The following is a 16,193-nucleotide window of genomic DNA, read 5'->3' as shown; positions in this document are numbered from 1 at the left end:
GCTATCACTGCCTCTCTGAAATCCCGAGCTGTGAACGCCCTACACAGGAGGCATTTACCAATACCTTGGGAGCTCCTCACTTGTGCAGAGTCTAACTATAAAGATCACTTCTGATTTACAAGGTTTTCCAGTAATATTTCAGGTCTGTTGGGCCATGGGACTAATGTGTGCGTTATAGAGTATTCATTTTCTACTGCCAGATAACATAGTGATAGCACAGAGAAGCACAAATTAAAGGTGTGAACTCGTTATAGATGACAATGTCAGGACAGGTGGAAAGCAAGATGGATGAGAGCAGTCCACAACAGACAAAAACCCGGGACCCCTGATCATTAGAGTGATGCCTTGAAATGATCCACAATTAGGTACTCAGAGTGTGAATTACCTTCTGAAAAACTACATCGAAGTTGTGCGATGATGGAAAGTCATGGGTTTTTATGATGCTTTGCATTTGTAATCCTTTAGGTTTTATGTTTATAATCTAATTTCATCATCTCTCACTCTCTTCCCTCCAAACCCTTTCATATTCTCTTTCTTGCTATCTTTAGAAATCATGGCCTCTTTTCTCACTAATTGTTATTACATGCAGATATGTATAGACATATATTTTTATTAAGTAAAACCTGTTCAATATTATAATGTTCCTTGTATATCTGATTTCAAGGTTGACTGTTTTGTCTTGGATAACCAATTGGCAGCATATTGACCCTGGGCAAGACTCTCCCACACACAGCATTTATTCGCGTTTAATTCTTGGTGTTGGTTGGGGCCTCATGGTCTTTTCTCTGTATGCTTTTGGATGTCTACAGCTATTGTCTTTGACGAAGTCATGTTTAGACAGTCATGTTGACTTTATGGGTGTAGCCTTTAAATTACTAGGAGATACAATCTCACAAGACATGTCCTTATCTTCTGTCTCTTATAATTTTTCTTCCTTCTTTTCTACAAAGTTCTCTGAGCCTTACATGAAGAAGTGTTTTGTTGATGTATCCATTGAGACTGGGCTCTAAACCCTGCATTTTGATTAGCTGTGGCTTTCTATAAAGGTCTTGGTCTGTTACAAAGAGAAGTTTCTCTGATGAGGATGAAAACTACACTTACTATGTGTATAAGGATTTTTATGAGCCAAAATGATGATTGTGCATTCATATTTGAAAGTTGCTTTGGAATGTATGGCCTATTATGATTATGTTTTATTCACATCAAGTACATTACCGAGGGAGATTAAACAGAGACAGAACAGAAACATGGAGGAAAAGGAAGAGAAAGAGGAAGACAATGAAGTTTGAGGACAACTGCCTAATGTGCACTATTGATTTCTGCATGGGAATTTGGTCTATTGAACAGATTATGTTAATAGAATCCATGACAATGTAAGGACTCAATACACTTATGGTTTTTCTGCCCTAACAGTAGGAAGAATGCCTCATATTATTTCTTTCTTTCAGGTGATTGTGGCACAGATATAGTGAGGATAAACAGGAAAACTGAAGACAGACTCAGAAGTCTTATATTCTTTCAGGCTTCTACCCACCTCTGATGAAAACTGTAAAGAGCAGTACAAGGAATTGTGTGTCATGACAACTTCATCCCCATCACAACTGATATTCATTATGACAGAAAGCTGAATAACAAGTTTGCTGTTGCAATATTTAAATGCTCCTTAATCTCTCTCCTTCTCTTCTAAATTATCAAGGACAACCAGTTAAAGCATTAGCACCCGTAGGAGTGAGACACAGCATTGGTCTGTTCTGAGCATATGGTAAATGGGTAGAAGAGAGGGGATTCACGTCTCTGGACAGGAAGGACAGAATGATATATGTGATTGTGGTATCAGAAATCAGCATCAAGTGAAAATAAAAGGCAATATAAGCATTAAGTGTCAGGGACTCAAGCCACATGAAAGAGAAAGAGAGGGGGCGTTGGTGGGTGGGGCAAGACAGGTAGAACTAGGAGTATGCATGAAAAGTGTCTAACAGGAATGGTTAGTGGCAGGACCCACGGTGCAATTCTCTGAGAGAAATAAATGAAAAGGTGAAACCAACAACCACCACAAAAACAAACAATGGAAAAGGCAAACTATGGAAAGATTCGATCTTAGAGAAACAGAAAATGTTGTGCTTGAAAAGTCACATGGTGTGACTTAATGTGTTAAGAAATACAAGGACTGTTGAAGAGATGAGAGTACAATGGGACCCTGCAAACTTGAGGGGCAACTGCTTGGTGCTAGGATAGGACCTGAGGGGTTCAACCATTAGCAAGAGGATGGATGTAAAGGCCAGCAGACCAAGATAATCTTTTACCTACTTGTCTGTACTTAAGTGCCTAACCTTTAAGCTCCATCCTGCTGATAGGGTCTCAGACAGGAAGTTGGATATGGGTGTCTGGACACAGTGATTTTACCCATTACACACTACCCATTGAAGTGTATAAAATTTTTTATCTGGGAATAATATTGTCAGCCTTAAGTAACTCTTTATATGTATTCCTTCTAGAAGGTACCTTTCCAAGGAACCAGGCACTGTCAACATATGTTTCAGAAAGAAATAGAAAAGAAACATGTGGGAATTCTCCAGCTTGAGAATTCTGCCCCTCCTACAGATGAAAAACTGTCTGACAGATGTGACAGCTTCCCAGGCATCACATACCTCTTTGCCAGCTCCTGTCATGGAAAAGTTTTTGTCACTGAGTTATCTCCAAAGTGAAGGGACCAGAGACTCTCCCTAGATGCCAAAGGCACCTCCCCACAACCAAAGCCCACACAAGAGCTGAAAAGGGAAGCAGACTTCATGGTGAAATCACAGATGTGAAAGGCAGAGACTTAAATATAAATAATTCTTTCCAACACCGTGAGAAAACACAGTCTATAATTTACCTACGTTTTTGTGTAACTTGTTTAAAAGGATAGGTCTTAAGCAAGACTCCACACAAGACAGCCAAATGCCATTGTTTGTATCATTCGAGAAAACAAGCTCTGTGCTCTTGAACACCAGAATCAGTTTAGAACCCAATCCAAAACAAAGAGAACAACAAACTACTAAGAGAAAAGAAATATTACATCCTTAGATGTTTTAAGAGTTTTGAGGTCATACCTGACTTTTCAAGGTGCTGGGATGAAACCCAGTTTCCTTAGGCATGTTGAGCACACCTACAACTGCAGCTAAAGGATGGAACTTCTTAAGGTTCAGTAAGCTTCCTGAACCTTGTGGGCAATATTCAAATGCAGAAGGCATGCAAAACGACCGGGGAATGGAGGAGGGGTCCGGGATGCATCATTTCAGCAAGTTTCCAGGAAAAACAAGGACACTGCTTTCTGGATTGTGAATGTAGACTTCAAAGAAAAAAAGATGTTGTAAGTGTTGTATTTTATAAAAAGAGAGCCTGGATATATGGGAAAGGATGATGCAGAAATATACTATATTCGATCATATAAAACGTGATCTTAGTATCACAATACATATCGAAGATATTTACTCTTAAACACACTTGCCTTTACAAGTATTTATAATCCATTTGTACAATCACAACACATACTCTTCCTATACACAGTGTAAAAGCTGTCAAGTCAGAAATGCTGAATATTGAGGAGAATATTGGCACAATGAACTGGGTTACTTTTTCCTCAGCATCCTTCTCTAGTAAAGGGACAAACACTTAAAATGTTGCATGTACTGAGATCATATTTAAGCTTATGTGAGTGCCTGTCATGTAAACAAGCTCTTATTAAAGTGAAACAATATTTATAATCATAGTGGATCAACAGAATTTGAAAGTGTTTTTTTTGTAAAGTCTTTTTAATTCTTTCTCATAAGTTTTTGGTTAAAAGTCAGTGGTTCTTTCTAAGTTTTGGAGTAAATAGAAAAGGATGATAAATAAAATCTTTAGATAAGTGCTTAATACAAGTTTGAAAATAATACCTTTATTAGTGACTTTTTGAATAACTGTGTAATATTTATGGCAGATTATATATTTATTGTATTTGGTATGACATGGGATATAGGTAGGGCTGGGTTCACTTTATGACTTAAATCTGTGTCCTTGAAAATTCGCGTTGCAAATTAAACTTCAGTGCCATATTCTTGAAAGGTAGACTGTCTTGCAGATGATCAGGACATTCTTACAAAAGACTCAGTGTTCTGTGTTCTATTTCTAACTTTAATGCTGGAAGCAAGAAAGCATCAAGCCTCACCTTACAGTACATATGCTTCACCTTAGAATGTGGTGTTTCTATTCCCCAAGTCTCTAACAATTAGAGGTCCACTGTTTATAAATTACATGATTGAAGGTATGTGTTACTAGAAAAGAAATATATTCACATTATATCTTAATACAGTCACAGAAGTATATGGTAAAAGTCCAACTATTAAAATAAGTAGCAGCATCAATTTTAGTAAATCTATTCAGTTCAATGCAAACAATTCATGTATTCACCTATGACTTTTATGGAATGCTTAAGCTTTTAGTTTTCTGCTTTTGGATATTAAAATAATGCTGGAATGATTAAAATTAAAATCATTGTGTATATTTACTTATGATTTTGGGTTGAATTAGGAAGCAAACATTGCTGAATTAAAATAAATTCCTATTTTTAAAGCTTTTTGGAGATTATCACCTAAAAAGCCCTATAAGGTCTGACCTACATATATTCCAGGACATCAGTGGGGCAGCAAATGCAATGTAGTGGAATGGCTGGGAAGTGTGGTTGGTAATCAGAGTTCAAACATATTAGGTCATTCAATGGACTTTAATTTTACTCTGAACAAGATGGAGAATGCAGATGATGCAGTTATCTCATTGAAAAATTAAACAAATTAAACAATTAAGTAGAAGTTCACAGCAGAAACAAGAAAGGAAGCTGATTCAGTAGGACAGCAAGAAGGAGAGAGGCTAGAACTACAAAGTTCAAATGGATAAACACTGGATTCCGGAATCCAAGAAAGGAAAAGATAAATAAATAAAATAAAATAATAAATGAATAAATAAATAAATAAAAAATAAATAAATAAATAAATGTATGGGGTATGAGAAAACAACACTAGGTTGACTTTAAATTTTTAATTTAAGAAATTAGGAAAACAACAGATTTGACATTTTCTTAGATGGAGAAACCTTGTGGTAGACAATCGATTGCAATTCAATTTGGTGAAATACAGGCCATTTTTGAGACTCTATGTAAATGTGGAAAGAGTCTATCATTACTGGTCTGTTAATACATAATTGTTCTTTGAGATGTTACCATTATTTTCAAAAGTAATTATGTTTGTAATTACTTTAGTCTCCTCAGCAGAGAATAAAGCCTCTTATGTGTATGTGTGTGTGTTTATGTGTGTTATATTCCTATGAATATGCATGTCATATATTCATATAGGACAGCATGAGCTTCAGGTCTCCTCCAGCAGTATCACCCTCTTCTTATTCCTTTGAGACAGGATCATTCCCTGGACATGGAGCTCACATTTTTTTCTGCTAGACATGGAGTCAACAAACTCTAGCAATTACTTTGTTGTTGTCATCTACAACATGGGGATTCCAGGATGTATAAGGCCTCACATGAATTTTGGATATACTGGGGTCAGAACTCGGATTGTTACCCAGCTGTCTCTCTATCCTAATAATCCACTCTTTTTCATTAATGTGGATTTGCGTACATAATTTTCTTTTCATTCTTGGATAAGTACACAGATCTTTTTATATTGTGACGGTTTCTTTCCTTATTTGCTTTTCTTGATTAATCTAGCTAATAACTACATTCATTTAAATTCATTTTCATAAGTCTGTATATTATACCATTTTTATTTACAAATTTCTTAAATTTTGTTTTGTATTGAAATAGTTTGCCCTTGTGTTTTCTAGTATTCTCTTACTCCTCTGCTGTTTGCTTTGCATAATTACTTAATCTAATTATTTCTCTTTATCAGGAAGATTACCTAAGACTGTGAATTTGTGACTAATAATTGAGTTGGCAGAAACCCAGGCATATTATCTGCACCGCTTTTTACTTTTGTATTTTTTTCTTAGTGGTGGCTCTGCATCCACTGACCTGACATTTATTTAACATATTATGTTTGTTCTTCACATACACACTTGTTTGATGATTTAGCTTATCATCAATTTTTCTTTCTCTCATGATGCACAGGCCATAAGAATCCTGCTTTTTGCAATGTTCTTCTGGGTATTTAGAGTGTGTCTTAGGAAGAATGCACAGAAGGTGGTGCTGACCAGATATATTATCTCTCCTGTCAACCCTGTTCTTATTACCCTGGAATATAAGAGGCTTTATTCTCTGCTGTGGAGGCAAATGAGAAGCATTAGACTCTAGCTATAATCAGTGATTCCTGTCTCATTTTGAGTTGTTATCTTTATACGTCCAGTGCTCTGAACTATTACAATGTTGAACCTCTTTTACTACATCAGGGTTTTCTCCTTTTATTGCCTAGGAATCATGAGTCAAATATTTTACTGAGAATAATAAAACTTCCCAAGACTCTATGAACAAAACTTAAGAGATCAGAAAACCAAACTGATTCATTTCTCATTTTTGTAACTTTTAGAAATGTTATATACATATATACAGTGAGATATCATATTTATATTTCTCTGGTTATCTCTGCAGATATGACTGCAACATGCTCCCATCCAAACTCAATATCTATTATCTTCGACATCCTATTAACTTTAGTTAGAACTATTCATATTTGCATGAGTGTGGAACCATCCACAGGAGCATAAGAAACCTACCAGTGAACATAGCCTCAGTAAAGAATGATTACCTCTCTCTTTCCCATAAAATAACTATCTACTTCTAATCAATAAGAGAAATAGCCTAGAGATCGTGTAGCCCATCTATTCTGGAATTTAGTTAGCTTGTACAGGTAACCATAGCTGCTGTAATACCATAAATATGTGCAATGGATATATCATGTCTTGAAGACAGCATTTCACAGAACTCTCCCTGTCCTCCAGCTCCTATTCTTCCTACTTTTTAGGAAGGAATACTTTACCTCATGATATTCCCTATGCTTAGTGTAGATGTTCCAATTAGAGCTAAGTATGCTGTGGCTTATTCTTAAAATATTGACTAGCCTTTTATGAGTTCATTCACTCACTTCTCCTTTCACTGCTTCTCACTGCTTTCATCAAAGTTGAGAATAGCACAAATCTATGGGTATAAATATAAATATTTAGAAGGCAACTTGACAAAATGACCATTTAGCAAGACAACAATAGCAGATTCTACCCTAGAGCCTGTAACCTAAGCCATAGGATTTTGACCAGGACTAAGATACCAGACAGAAAATACCCTCCTGCAGAGAAGGTCTCAAATCTAGTCACAGTATAGTAAGATGCCACAGAGAAGTCATTCCATTACTATGCTGGTGGGCACTTCTTGCCCGGCAGGTGGATACCGTAGCATGCTCGTCCAGTACTGGTTGAAACTATTGATGCCTTCTATCTATCAATAGCTCAACTATCACCTGAGGGGAAGAAAATGCTCTCCAGAAAGGGGAAAGTTTTTCACTGGCTTTGAGATTGATTTCTCCATGTCCCATAGCCAAAGTGTGTGGTGTCTTCAGCAACAGGGTCTTCTAATGATGTAGTCAGTACGGGTAACCAAGGGCAGTGGCAACTTTTTGCTACTGTAGAGACTTCTTTTGCCTCCTTGACCAATAACTCATAAAAATATATCTCATGTATTGAACTTTTTACTTAATAACTGATGACCTCTGTTACTGGCACTGCCTATTTACACAGAGTAGTTCTGTTTGAACTATCTTTAAAATTATATTTTTCAATTACCTTACTAACTACTGGATTTCCATGAATCTTTTAAAAAGGTCTTCATTTTGGTTAACCTACATTTTTTTCTATCCTCTGTTCTCTTGCTACATCCTATCTTTATGCTTTAGCACTCAGTAGTATCCAGCCCTTCTTTCTTTTAAGATATGTTCAAATATCCCTTTGTTGTTTTCCAACTTGATACGTTTCCATATAGCTTTTATATCTCTTTCCTGTGGGTTATTCCATCTCTTAATTCCCTGATTTCCACATACTCCTCTACTCCCCCACTCCTTTTACTTAAGTCTTTCTGTCCTTCTTTTTTTTTTACTTTCTACTTTCATTTTCCATCTAATCATCCATTCTCCCTTCTTGAACAAGCCATCCTAGAAAAACCCTTACTACTTCTTGGCTTCTATTTGTTCTCTAAATTAAATATGCAAAATAGGAGCTTGGAATCTATAATCAACTTATGAGAAAGAACATATGGCATTTGCCTTTCTGAGGCTGAATTACCTCACTCAGTATAATTTTCCAGCTCTATGCCTTTACTTGAAAATCCTTTATTTCATTTTTCATCACAAATCTTGCTTATGGATTGGAAGAATTAATAGTGTTAAAATTACTTTCTGACCAAAAGCTACCTATAAATTCTAGCATTCTCCTTCAAAATTCCAATTCCCTTCTTCACAGCCATAGCTGGTGGAAAAACTCCAAAAGTTTATAAGGTGGCATAAAAGTCAAAGGATAGCTAACGAAATCCTGAACCAAAGAGAACACTACATAAGATATCAGAATATCTGATTTCAAATTATATACAGGGCCCCAGTATTAACAACAGTAGGTACTGGCACAAAAGCAGACACTTAGACCAATGGAATAGAATTTAGGACTCAGATGCATCTACAGTTCCCTTATATTTTATAAGAAAGAAAAAAACATATAATGGGGAAAAAACAACATATTCAACAAACGGTTCTGGAAAAATCTGCATTTCAATGTGCAAAACGAAATGAAATTAGAACTGTATCTCCTACCATGCTCAAAACTCAATTCAAAATGAATCAAGGAGCTAAATATAAGGTAGGATAATTTGAATTGCTATAAAAATAGGGGTATGCTTAAGCTTGTAGGTACAGGAAAGAAATTTGTAAAGAAGACTTTGCTAGTAAAGTAAGTAAGGCCAATAAGCTTTACAAAGGATCTCATGAAACCAAAAAGCTACACAGCAGGGAATGCTGTGAAAGAAGTAAATAGGATGCCCACAAAATGTGAGATCCTTGCCAGCTGTTTAACTGACAGAAATAGTAGTATCTAGAATATACAAAGAACACAAAACCTAAACATTAAGCAAATAAGAAATGTAACAAAATACACAATAAAAATGAACAGTAGATTCTCTAAATAAGAAATGTAAATGGCTAGAAATGTGATTTTCAAAAAATGATCAACATCCGTGCTAATTAGGCAAATGCAAACTAAAATTATTCTAAGGTCCCACCATAGTCAGAATAGCTTTCATCAGGAGTTCAAATGACAGTACTTTGTAGCATGGATGGGGTTAAAGGGACACTCTTTAACACTGTTGGCAGGAGGACAAACTAGTACAAACAGTTGCAAATCACTCTGGAGTCTCAAATAAAACTAGAATAGGAATGCTATATGACCTAACTCTAGCACTCTGTAGCTCATCACCGTATTCTACTACAGTGACACCTGCACACCAATGCCCATTGCTGCTGTAGACACAATAGTTAGAAAATGGAATTAATCTACACGTTGAATGACACATGAATGAGTAAGAAAATGTGGCATAAATACACCAAAAAATAATACCAGCTTTAAACAGACATGTGAAATTCCTTCCCTCTCATTCTTGATTTAATTTGAAGAAATATATCTGTCAAACTGAAAAGGAAATTTGCTCTGTGATTCTTATCTGTACACAGAAGTTCTACAATGGCTACAGTTAAATATCTATTCATTATGGTCCTCAGTATTCACACCCCTTGAACTCCAAACTTCCAAATGAAGCTTCTCAGAATTCTCTCTCTCCCTCTCTCTCCGCTCTCCCCCTCCCCTCTCCCCCTTCCCTCCCTCTCCCACCTCTCACCCCCCTACCCCTCTCTCCCCCCTCTCCTCCTTCCCCTCTCACCCTTTCTCTCTCTTCCTGGGTGACAGATTGTGAAGTCTCCCACTTGACAGGGTGAGCTGAGCTGGGGAAAGTTAAGACAGGATTGTTTGGATTCTTGTTGCTACATGCACAAAGTAAACAGGGTTTGGTTATAGGAACTGGAACAGAGAGAATAAGCTTTTATGATTGTCAAATTTGCCACTTGACCTGCAAGCCTACACATTTTAGCAATGAGACATACCTGTTGGAGAAATCTGATAATTGAAGATTGTCGTGGAAGAGAAAGTAACATGGGATGGGAAGAATGGAAAGGGAAAAAAGCAAGTGGTGTGTTTGAAATGGATATGATAATCAATTTGTTAAAGTCAGATCAAGTGGAGAAGAGATATTAATGTATCCCATATCATTCATTATTCATTTGCTTTTGTTTCTTTCAGTGTGCTTTTACTAAGTATTTTCAATATACCAGTCATTTTAACACGAGACTTGGCAGTAATTAAAAGTAAAGTATAAAATCTGTTTGACTGAGATAATTGATTTGTACCTAGCAAATATTGAAATGACTGTCATTTGTGATTATTATTTTGGGAGCTATGGATATTTGTAGAAGACTGTTTTTCACCTCAGCTGCGTTAGCTGTCGGTTTTTATTATTATATTCTAAATACCTAAGAGAACAACGTAAGGAAGAGGTATTAGTTTTATGTTATGATTTCAGAGAATTATTAGATGATTTATTGGCCTTGTGGCCTTGCACCATCAAGTCTTCACAAAGATGTGATGGGCCTGTTCTTAGCAGGCAGAAACTGTGAGTAGTAGATATACTAAGGGTCAGGGTCAGATGGTGTTCCAAGGACACGACACCAGGGGCTAACTTCCTCCAAAAAAACTCAGACTCCTACCTTTTATTACCTTCCAATAATTTATTTATTTTACAGATTACCTAGAAATTAATCCACTGATTAGGCCAGAAACCTCAAGATTGAAATGTGTCAGGAAATAGTGCTACAGATATCCAGAATTGTTTATCAGTTCTTGTCAATAGTGAAATAGTGAATTACTACAACCTCCATTTTGCAGTAATAATAAATCAGTATTTTCTACCCCATCTTAGATCATTCAGTTCCCAGATAAAACACACAAAACATATTTTATATATATATATATGTTTATAATAAGCCTTAATTACCTCTAGAGATGGACAGATAACAACTCTTTATGGCTATTTTGTCTGCTTCCCGGTAAATAATCCTGAGATATGACATACCATGCTCCACTTTGGCTGTTCTTGCACTTACTCCAGCTGGCCAACACTCACAGCCAGTTCTCACAAACTTTTACCCCATGGCATCTTTTCTCTTTTCTCTCAAAGTCTCTCTTCAGACTACAAATCTCCGGAACTGAAGCCCCACCTCCCTCTCTTCTGCCCACTCAAAGGCTGTAGGCATCTTTATTCACACAATAGCTTTAAAGAGCAAGGTTGCACACCATCATTTGGTGTACATGAGGAGTCCCTCATCCCTGAGGCAACCGGATGTTGGGTGCCTGTTTTGCATCAGAAACTATATATAGTCTCCGAATCTGGCGATGTTTTTGCCCGTAAGCAACAAGGACACGCGTGCCTTTGTTGCCATGGCAACCGCTACATGCTCACCACATATGCCTTACCTGTGCACTGATTAAGTCACGGCCTAAATAAAGGGTAGAGCCCCCAACCCCTTCCCCTCTTCTTTCCTTCTTCCCTTCCTCGATCCTTCCAATAAGCCTCTTTTCATGGGACTGTGTTGGCCGGGTATGAACTGTTCAGATAGGAGTCACTTTCTAACACAACATTTGGTGCGAAACTCAGGAATCCCTAGCAACCATCCAGGTGTGCCCACAGCGACTGCAGCAGTGGCCACAGTCACCACCACCTCTGCCACCACGTGGGCCACCGCAGCCTCCACAGACTGCTGCCACCGCTGTGGGGCACAGGGTCCTCTACCAGCTGAGCTACCTGCTGCCACATGGGTTAAGTCCCTAGGGCTGAACCTCTTTCAGACAGGTCCATCAACTGCACACTCCCACTCTTCCTACTACCAGATGGCCAGACTTTTGCACAAGCATTGATGGACTGGTAAGGTTTTCCCTCTGATCAGCAGGGAGGGCCCCTTCCCCTAGAGAGGTCTGGCCAACTTCTCTGGGCTTAGGCATGGGTGTTTCAAGGTCCCTATGACCAGCCTCCTAGTCAATGTACAAAATATGACTTAACATACACACACACACACACACACACACACACACACACACACACACACACACAGTAGCTGTCTTCAGACCCACCAGAAGAGGGCATCAGATTCATTACAGATGCTTGTGAGCCACCATGTGGTTGCTGGGATTTGAACTCAAGACTTCTGGAAGAGCAGTCAGTGCTCTTAACCACTGAGCCATCTCTCTTTTCATAACCCCTCCCTTGGGCTTTTGAAGCCGTACTACAAATTATTAGGCTTAGCTGGGCTGCTTTCTCCAGGGAGTCCTGGACTCATCACAATCCCCTTGTGTCCGTGTGATGACCTGGCCATCTACCCTGGCTGAACATTTATAATTGGTTGTTGAACTTTTTCTCAATATCCCAATATGAATAGTTCAATAATTTCCCTGTTACCCAATGAGCACCTTGTCATCTTCAACCATGTCTCCAGGTTTCCCTCTGGTATGTATCCTGGAAAATCTCAAACCTCTAAAGCTAACGCTGACTTGAGGGCATCAAAACTTGTATGCGTGTGCAAATAAGGTCTGGATTCAGTACCCATTAGACAATGGCTATAAATGGCCAGTTAATGGCACACTAGATCCAATTGTTTTAAGGGATCTTCATACATACTCCCAGCAGTCTGGTAAATAGAAAGAGGTCCCTTATGGCCAAGCTTTTACCTAGCTTTGCTCCAATCCCTATCTGTTCTTGTTCTTCAACTCGCCATCTCCTAGCTATGTCTCCTAGTATGTCACCTCTACCAGATGACACTACAACCTTCGATTCAGCTAAGGAACAACCTCCTTTCCACAGCAAATTTGTCTCTAGGCCTTCCAATAGCCAACTACCTTCTCAGCTGCTGCTTCTCACCAGATTTCCCCAGAGCTTTCTTGTTCAACCTCTCTTGACTCCTCCCCTCCTCCTGTGCCAGTTGCAGGTTGCTCCAATCACCCTACATTAGCACCTACTTTTAGCCCTCCCATGAATCAGTCCCTCCCCCTACCCTCAGGACACCTGACCCAGCACTGGTCCTTCCTTTAAGGGAAGTTGCTGGGGTAGATGGTCTAATCAGAATACATGACCCTTTCTCACTGAATGAACTGTCTCAAAGAGAAAACAGACTGGAATCCTATACCTTTAACTCCTTTGCCTTTATTAAAGAGTTTCAGTACATAACTCAGTCTTAGCATGAGTTTCCAAGATGTACATATGATCCTCACTAATAATTTATTTCCTGATAAATGCAGGCAAGTTTGGGAGCAGGTAAAAATACATGCTGACAAGACTCACCAAAGAGATGAACCAGATCTGAGAGTACCCGACCAAAATCCTCGATAGAATTGGAATTCCCCAGATGGTATTTTAGCCATAACCTGCCTCCTGGCCAGTCTTCATAGGGTAGCCTTAAAACCAGTAAAATTTGAAAAACTCCAAGAGGTCATCCAAGACAAAAAAAACCCGGATCAATTTTTAGATCTCCTTATAAAGGTCCTATTACAATATACTAATGTAGACCCTGAAAACACAGAGGGTAAGCAATTCTGGATACCTACTTCTTTTCCCAGAGATACCCTGACATAAATGACAAACTTAGATGTTTGGAGAAGTGACCTTTAACTCCAGAAGCAAACTCTGGGTGCTGGTCTTCAAAATGTACCATCAGAAAGACGAAAAGCCCCACAGACAAAAATACCATATGCTGGCAAAGGCGGTGTGACCAGCCCCAGCCACTGCCCCAGACTCCTGGTCTTCTAAGGCTCAGAGACCATGTTGTGTTCAACACGGTCATTGGGCTAGGACTTGCCCTAAACTCCCCAAGCCACAGGAGCCATGCCCTAGGTGCCAAAAGGAGGGACATTGGTCTGCTGATTACCCTCACATCACACAGGACAGAGCGACATCACTCCCAGGTAACCTTCCAGCTTATCTCCTAGGCCTGGCTATGGACGAATGAAGAGGCCTGAGATCCCTTGACACAATCACTTCCGTTACTAACTGAGAGCCCTGGGTAGTCATCATGGTATGTAGGCAATCCATTTCCTTCTTGAACACTAGGGCCACTTACTCAGTCCTGATGGATTTGGGGGACCCGCTTCTCCCCTATATTCCCCTATTGTCTGGGTTGGACGACAACCATACCTTTCTCACAGACCTCACCACTTAGCTGTATTTTCGAGGTGTTCCTCTCACTCATTCCTTTTTTGCAGTGCCAACATGTCCTGTCCCCTTACTTGGAAGGGATCTAGCTAAGTTGGGAGCCTCCATTTCCTTTGCTCCCCCATTCGCCTAAACCCAAGCTCGCCAGCAGCCCCTCTGCTCCTCCTTCTAACCAGTCAACCTACTAACATTAACATGTTCTTTTTACCAGCTTCTCAAGTAGACCTCCTTGTCAGGGATGTCCAGAACCCCTCTGCTGCTAAACATTCTCCTGTTGTCAAGCAATTACTGAATTCTACCAGGTACATCACCCAACCTCAATACCTGCGTTCACTCCAGAGCCTCAGGGGGCTTAAGTATATCACCTCTGATCTCTTAAGGAAAAACCTCCTTTGCCCTACCTCTTCCCCCTTTAAAACCCCTACATTAGCAGTTAGGAAACTTAGTGGAACCTATCTCCTGGTTCAAAACCTCAGGTCCATTAATTCTGCCATAGTTCCTGTACATCCTGTTGTGGCTAATCCTTATACACTTCTTCCCACTATCCCCTTGGGGAATTCTCATTTCTCAATCTTAGATCTCCGGATGCTACTTTCTCTATCCCTCTAGATACCCAGTCACAGAACATATTTGCCTTTTCCTGAACAGATCCTGACACCCACTTTTCTACTCAACTTACCTGGACTGTTCTACCTCAGAGATTCCAGCACAGCCCACACCAATTTGGCCAGGCCCTGGTTTCTGAATTACCTTCTCTCTTTCTCTCCCTAAATCTAGGACTGTCCACTATATAGATTGCATTCTTCTGTGTAACCCCTCTCAAAAAATTTGCCAAACTGACACCTCTGCTCTTCTGAATTTCATTTTCAGTAAAGGTTACAGGGTCTCACCTTCTAAAGTCCAGTCCTTTGGTCATCTATTTGGGACGAACAATTACCCCAACCTAAAAAGCTATTACCCTAGATAGAAAGATTCTGATCCATTCTCTCTCTAACTGTTCCTTCTACAAAGGAAGATATTTTATCATTCCTAGGAATAGCCAGGTTGGTTTTTTGTTTGTTTGTTTTTAATATATTCCTGGGTTCCTTCCTTTTCTCTCCTTTCTCACCCCTTATATGAAGCAGTGTTAGGTCCCACCTAGAAATTTCTTCTCAAACCTGTTACCCAGGTTTTTCAAGCCACTGAACTCCTTATTCCAGAGTCAAAAAAACTAAACTTTGGGTCGGCCATAATCATATTCTCTTCTCATAATCTCTCACAGCTTCTAACATACAAATGTTTACACATTCTACCACCGTCCTGAAGTTCTTTATCTTCAGGTAGCACTAATAGAAGACTCTACTCCCACACTCCAGTCATGCCCACCTCTTAATATTTCCTAATTTCTTTCTTGATCAAATAGTAACCACTCCCTAACTCACTCCTGCACTGAAAACTTAGAGGAACTATTTCCTCATCCTTCACACATAGAGGAGGGCACATTGCCTCAGGCTATCTATACTTGGTGTACAGATGGAAGCTCTTTTCTACATGAAGGGACCAGAAGATCTAGCTATGCTATAATATCAGACACAGAGGTGATTGAGGCACAGACCCTCCCTGTTCATACTTCCAATCAACAGGCTGAAGTAGTAGCCCACTTGCCTTGCCTTTCAACTGGCACAGGGACAGTTTCTCAACATCTACACAGACTCCAAATATGCTTTCCACATCATCCTGTCCCACACTGCTATCTGGAAGGACCACGGGTTACTTGCCACAAAGAGTATCAGTAACTAATGGAAACCAAATTATGGCCATGGTAAAGGCCTCCCATATCCCCATAGTTATTGGGATTGTCTACTGCAGATTCCACCAAATAGATGATTCTATTGTCTCCAAGGGAAACAAC

The 16,193-nt window shown here is 39.2% G+C and overlaps 1 protein-coding gene across 50 annotated transcripts in view; it reads right to left on the bottom strand.

Moving 5' to 3' along the window:
- Positions 1 to 16,193, bottom strand: part of LOC102556133 (uncharacterized) — a 194,309-nt gene that overhangs the window by 69,023 nt on the left and 109,093 nt on the right. For 11 of the 50 annotated variants that reach the window (XR_015639696.1, XR_015639702.1, XR_015639708.1 and 8 more), the window contains exon 1: positions 14,511 to 14,560. The exons of 23 other annotated variants lie outside the window; for them this stretch is intronic. The gene's annotated coding sequence lies outside the window, so the exon portion shown is untranslated. Of the gene's footprint in view, positions 1 to 9,931; positions 9,993 to 14,510; positions 14,582 to 16,193 lie in introns of those variants that run through there. 16 more of the 50 variants (XR_015639694.1, XR_015639682.1, XR_015639691.1 and 13 more) reach the window with 6 other exon arrangements.

This window comes from Rattus norvegicus, chromosome 16 (assembly GCF_021556685.1).
Source record: "Rattus norvegicus strain SHRSP/BbbUtx chromosome 16, alternate assembly SHRSP_T2T, whole genome shotgun sequence".
In the NCBI taxonomy this organism is placed as follows: domain Eukaryota; kingdom Metazoa; phylum Chordata; class Mammalia; order Rodentia; family Muridae; genus Rattus; species Rattus norvegicus.
Note: the sequence above shows the minus strand (reverse complement) of the source record. Positions and strands in the feature narration are given on the sequence as shown.